General features: G+C 44.6%; 1 long non-coding RNA gene across 1 annotated transcript; it reads left to right on the forward strand.

The window, feature by feature from the left end:
• Nucleotides 1–2,190: 2,190 nt before the first annotated feature.
• Nucleotides 2,191–2,738, forward strand: LOC139599994 (uncharacterized). Its single transcript, XR_011682380.1, has 2 exons — nt 2,191–2,446; nt 2,477–2,738. It is a non-coding gene; the product is annotated as an uncharacterized lncRNA (long non-coding RNA).
• The last annotated feature ends 3,877 nt before the right edge of the window (nt 2,739–6,615 follow it).

Here is a 6,615-nt window from a genome sequence, read left to right on the forward strand (position 1 = left end):
TGTTGTTATGGTGGAGATGCAACTTAAGAACAACCATTTTTGAATCTGTAGGGATGTATTTACCATTTTGTAGCTGCCTTTTCAGTTTCTGAGCCACTATTGAAAAAAAGGAGAAGTATCTACACTGTTTTCAACCTGTAGACCATCCACTACTGTCCACATGCTCAGATTCAAAGGCAAACAAGCCTGTCTGGCCTCATTGGGAGGAATTCTTTGCATTCAAAAGACTAGACTAGTATTTGATTTCCACCAGCAGAGTCCATTGGGCAGCTCCTGTCATCTGCATTTCAATATTTAATCCTCCTCTATGTTTACTGTGCAAAGCTCTTTCAGAATGATGGTGGGCCCACTGTCTCACCAGCCGTGACGTTTGCAGCGAGTCTCCCACGGAAAGGAGCTGTAAAAAAGGCAAGCCAGGGCAGTGATTTCTGGTTCTCAATACCCACAAATCAAAGCTATTTAGTCTAATTTAAGGCTGAAAAAGAATTCAAAATGCCTTCAAAGGATTCAAAAAATCATCAGACAATACTGCAGTTCAGTATTCAGGACAAGAGCATATCCCACAGTGTGGTGGTTTGACAGGAAATGTGTTTTCTGGGATGCTGTGGTTAGGCCAATGGATGTTCAGATTTTAATATTGGCACCTAAGGTGGCCATTGGGACATTGGATGCGCCTCTGAGAACACGGGGTTAAAAGCAGGGCTCTCCCCTGGGAGGCTCTCTTGGGTTCCGGTCAGGGAAAGGTTCAGATCTCCCCTGCCTGGCTGCGGGCTGGGCGGGGCAGGGGAAGCCACCCGGCCCGGTGAAGTAGGCTGGGTCCCTGGCCAGAAGGGAGGTGAAGGCCCCTGCAGGATGGAAGGGTGGAGGAGCACTGAGAGGCATCGGGCAGCCCCCCCCCCCCCGCCCCCCCAGGAGAGATAGAGAGAGAGCTGGTGCCTGTTCTTGGCCGGCCGAGAAGGAGAAGAGGGGAGTGCAAGAAGGTGCCTGGCAGGGCAGCCATGGGAGTTCTGGACAGACAGAGCCTCAGATTTTTAACCCTTTTCTTGGATGATGGAAAAATGCTAATCCTCCTGGAGTTGAATGAGAAGAGAGATATAGAGGAGATAAGAGGAAATGGGCCACGAGAAAAATAGAGAAGAACGCAGGTGGAAGAGATGATGGAGTAGCTTATGCTGGACTCTTTGTGTGTAGCCATGGACAGAGCCATGTTTCCTTGTGATACATGTTATAAAATTGACTCAAAACGAGCAATTTCCAATCAAAGAATTTATTAATTATTGAAGCAGTTATACTACGCAAGCAAAGGCTCAGCGCTGGGCGACAGGGGAGTCTCAGCTCCACCTACTGCCGCACCAACTAGTTTCTGATTCAGTCCTTTTATCCTCTCCATCCTTCAGGAGTCCATGTTATCTCGGAGTTCTCTGCGCCTGTGCTGGTTGTTGCTAGGGGTTCATCCTTCTGTCTCCTGGTGGTCGGTGATAAAAGGCTGCGGAGTCTTCCTCAGCCGCGTCTTCTTCACCCTATGTCTTTATTTGGTGACTTCTCCGTGGAAAATTACCAAAATCTTATGATTAACGCAATATGTGCCCTATCAAGTTTCAGCAAGCAAATATCCTGCCTTGCAGACTGTTTATCTCCCCCTGCCCCTTCCCCAGCTTTTCCCTGGTCGTTATCTCTGTGAGTTATCTGCTTGTACCATTTGTCAGCGGGAAAGGTTTCCCTGCTGGGTGTTAATCTGCCCCTGCCCTTTCCCCAGCCTTTCCCTGGTCGTTATTTCTGTTAGTTATCTGTTTGTACCATTTTCTGGGTGGGACTATGTGTGGGCTCCTGCAACCCCTTCCCTGGTATCCTTGTAGCTCATATCTCATGAAGTAGTACAGAAATAGTCAGCAGAGAACTCTTGTAACACACTGGTCTCTTTTTCGTGATGAACAAAATGTAGTCCTTCATCTCAATCCCCCCTTTGTTTTGATACTCAATTTTGTTCATCAAAAAGCTCTAATTCCCTTTTGCTAAGCTCCAGAGATTCTTCTGGATCATCCATCTTCAAGGTTTCGTATTTTGCTCGTATGAGCATAAGGTGAGCAGCTTCTAATCTGCCTTTTACAATGCTAATCAATTTATTAAAAATACAAGGGCCAAACGTGAGTCCCAATAGTAAGAGAAGTAGTGGACCCGCTATTGTTGATAATAAAGTTGTAAGCCAAGGAGAATAGTTAAACCAAGATTCATACCAGCTTTGGTGTTCTTCCCTTTCTCTTTGTCTTCTTTCTAGCCCCTCCCGTAGTTTTGCCATTGAGTCCCGTATAATTCCGCTCTTGTTTACATATGTGCAGCATTCTTCTCTTAAAGCAGCACATAGTCCTCCTTGTTGCAGGAATAATAGATTTAACCCCCTTCGATTTTGTAAGGCTACCTCTGCTAGGGAATCTAATGATTCTGTGAGGTCTTTGATGGAGGTTTCGATCCTCCTGAGGTCTTCATCTACAGAGGCTCTTAGTTCTTGGAATCCTCGGTGTTGCTGTATGAGTGAGGCTATTCCTGTTCCTGTCCCGGCTGCACCTATTCCTAGTAACATTGCTACAGTGAAGGTTGTGAATATTTCCCGTTTCACTATGTGGGGTCCTATATTTTGATATTGTTCATAAACGTACTCTACGGGGTGGTAAAGGACTCTGGGTACTATCAATACTTGAATACAAAAGTCACTGGATTCATTAAATCGGTCTATATTTATACATGGGGTGACTCCGAGAGTGTTACAGACCCATTTAGTATTTGCTGCTGGCAGTATCCAGCTGGCAGGTTTCTTAGGGTCACTCAGATTCCCCATAACCTGACATAGATGTCGTTTTTCCACTGGTACTCGTCCTATACATCTTCCTCTCCCCGTTACCCTTGCCAAGGTTATCCCTCTTGATTCTTCTCCTCCTTTTTCCATAGGCACCTAGCTGGGTTGGTCCCATTTACTCGTCTGCTTTTTGCTGTTACCCCTATGGCTTCATAGAACGGGGGGTTTACGGTGTAACACAGCCAACATTCCTTAGTTAGATTTGGATGGGTCTCATTCAGGACTAGGAAAGTGGCCTGTAATATTTTCCACAAGTCCCCTTCTCCCGGGTTTTCAGGTCCTCAGGTCAAATTAGTAAAGTTTTGCTTATACATTTCTGGAAGACTAGTGGTTGGGGCTGTTTCTGATTCATTTCCATTATTTTCTCCTAGCGTTTGTTCTCCAGCTATCGCCTGGTTTGGTCCAATTGGTTCAGGGTCGTGTGGCACGGTTGTCTTTTGGATTATAAAGTGCCCCCCTCTGTCTGTCCCTGGTTCCCATAATCGGGCTCCCCACATTTTCCCTAATAACCAGACTTGGTCATGTGGTTTTGTCACATTAATGTAAATCATATTGCATGTTCCATCTAACCCTCCTTCTTTCTGGGTATATGTGGAAGTGGGCTGTGTACACCCGTATGGACCCCATCCAGTTCTGATAAACCCGTCCTCGTTCCCCCCCAAAGGAGCTTACTGATACACAGTCCCAATAAGCACAGTAAAAGTGTCCTGGATAGTTACAATACCCTTTTCCCGGGTTTGAGCTTGGACAAAAATAATATCCAAACTGATTTAAACATGGATTTACAGGTATTAAATCACACAAAGTACATAAAAAGCTGGGTGCGCCAGATGTGATTTTGGTCTGGATAACATACTGGTCTTCCCATCTAATCAGTGACCATTTGAAGGGTTGATGTGAATACCCTTCTGCCCCTGAACTTGTTACAATGCACCAGAAAAGAATTAAGGCTTGTAATTTGGGGCTGTCATTGTCGGAGCTCAGGTTAAATTTTACCTTTGGTTTCCCCAGTGGTGGGTTACCAATCCTGGGGCAGGACAGCCAACATTTCCTGGACATCCCATATGGGGGTCGAGGCTTCCGACGGACTCCACTGGTTATTACCTCTCTGCCTCGCCCGACGACTCGGTTGCTGCGAGCCTCGGGGTTTATCATCTTCTTGGCAGCAGAGGTATTCTTCAGGAGCCGGATAAACCTCCCGTTTCCACTTTTTAGCACTGGCGGCCCAGTTATCAGCTTTTATTAATGAGAGGTCACGCCGCAAATTGGGGGCTTTCTTCCGACACACCACTTCCAGGATGTCCAGGAGAAAGGGGATCGGTTCGTTAGGGTGGTAGCAGAACCGATCAGGATTTACCCCTTTGGAAAAGGTTTCCCACCACTCGTCAGATCTAAGCTTTACCTCCTCCCGTAGCAACTCTGCTACTAAGAATGACAGAAGTTAGTCTCCTCTCTTTCTCATAGCACGGCATGCAAATTCCCCTAGGTGTTCTACCACTCCGACAATGAGACCACCAAGGTTCGTGACACAATTTATAGGAAAAGCATACAAGGGGGTGACAGTCACAATCTAACCAGTTACACTTTAACCTTATATCTTTGTTTTGTGTTTTTTCCCCCTTCCATGGGTGCCCTTTATGTTCTAATCTCGGGGACTTAAAGTAGGGCTTTCTTAACTCGTCCTCTAAGAGTTTGCAATATCCAAGAGCCTCCTGATTCCCTATTAGCTGGGTTTGGAGATAATGGTTATCTCCAACCCAGATTACTATCCAAATCATTTATCAGTTCGTTTCAGCTTTAATTTGGTTTCTCCCGGGAGACTGCAAACCTCCCAGCTGTGAGGGGGTTTTACCGGTCCTTTTATGCGACTAGCATGAGTCCATCCTTTTTCAGCGGTTCGTATGGCTGCTTCTGTGCTGAGGAGTACTTGGAACGGTCCTTCCCACCTTGGAGTCAAGGGGTTTTCTTTACAGTTTTGTGTTTGTTTTTTTTTGTTTTGTTTTGTTTTGTTTTTTTGGTTGTTTTTTTTTTTTTTTTTGTTTTTTTGTTTTTTTGTTTTTGTTTTTTTTTTTTCACAAGCACCCAATCTCCTGGCTGTACCTGGTGTAAGATAAAATCTAAAGGAGGCCGTTGTGCTAACATACCTTTTTCCCATAATGCCTTTCTGTACTTTGTCAATTCCACCAAATATTTTTGTGTACATGTGTCATTAATGACAGGATGTTCGTTAGGATTTTCTAGGTTATACGGCATCCCATACATCATTTCAAAGGGTGATACCCCTAAATCAGCTCTAGGTCTTGTTCTTATATTTAGCAACGCTAGAGGAATACATTTAACCCAGGTCAAATTGGTTTCTGCTACCAGTTTGGTCAATTGCTTTTTTATTTCTCCATTCATTCGTTCAACTCGTCCAGAGCTCTGGGGATGCCAGGGGGCATGTTGTTCCCACCGTATGCCCAGAGCTGTTGCTAAGTTTTGGGTAATTTGGGAAATAAAATGCGGCCCTCTATCTGAGTCAATGACTTCTGGGACCCCATATCTCGGGATTATCTCTTCCATCAATATTTTCGTAACTACTTTGGCTGTTTCTCTTACGGTTGGGAAGGCTTCCACAAAATGTGTTAGGTGGTCCACCAAGACCAATAAATATTTGGTTCTCCCTACTTTGGGGAGCTCGGTGAAATCTATCTGAATGTGGGAGAAAGGCCTTTTTGCTAGCGGTCAGCCTCCCTCCGGTAATTTTCTCAAAAAAATTTTTTTTTTTTTTTTTTTTTTTTTTTTTTTTTTCCCTATTTACTTGTAAGCAAATTAGGCATCCTCTGGTTACTTGTTTGGCAATGTCCCAGATTCCCACACTCACATACTTTGCAGCAAAATAATCTACCAGTCCCTGTGATCCCCAATGTGTTTTTTTTTTGTTGTTGTTTTTTTTTTTTTTTTTTTGTTTGTTTGTTTTTTTTTTTTTTTTTTTTGATGTATCTTAGTCAGTAATCTATGTGCCACATTTTGGTGGTCCCAATGGGGGTTCTGTAGGGGCCATTTAGTGTCCGCAGCCGGGCCTTGGACATGCTGCGTGTCCCAAATACGCATTCCTTCCCTTCTTATCATATTCCGTTCTTCAGTAGAGAACAGAATGCCCAAAATGGACTGCATTTCTTCCCAGGTATAGATGTTTGGTCCTAAGAACTGGTCGACCCTCTCAGCTACCCCAAAAGGGTCCTCTAATAAATGTCCCATGTCCTTCTTAAAGTCTCGTACATCTGCCGAACTCAAGGGGACAGTAATAAATCCTATACCCGCCTGTGGTCCACCCATAGGCATCTCCCGTAGAGGGAATAGCCCCGTCTCAACCCTACTGCGGCTCCTTATAATCGGGCCTTGGTAATCGGTTTGGTTAACCTCCCCTTGGTTACCCTCTTCATCATTGTTTGGTGCAGGTGGTTGTGGAGGTGGTGGGGCATTGGGTGCTAGCGGTGGGACATATGGGGGCGGTGCTATAATTAAGTCGCCCAAATGATTGTCCCTCTTCCCCTTTTTGTCCAGATCCCCTTTCCCTTCTCTTAATTGGAAAACATACACTTCGGGTCTTGCTACCCATATTTTGATATTTTGGCATAATCACTCTCCTCTTGCGAGAAGGGCTCTTTAGAATTTACCCATAGGTTCAAGTCCTGTCGAACCCAGTCTTCAGATGATCCAAACATGGGCCAAAAAAACTTTTTTTTTTTTTTTTTTTTTTTTTTTTTTTTGGAAATCTCTTT

Source organism: Agelaius tricolor, unplaced genomic scaffold (genome assembly GCF_023055355.1).
Source record: "Agelaius tricolor isolate 1412-34295 unplaced genomic scaffold, bAgeTri1.0.p SCAF_25, whole genome shotgun sequence".
In the NCBI taxonomy this organism is placed as follows: Eukaryota; Metazoa; Chordata; class Aves; order Passeriformes; family Icteridae; genus Agelaius; species Agelaius tricolor.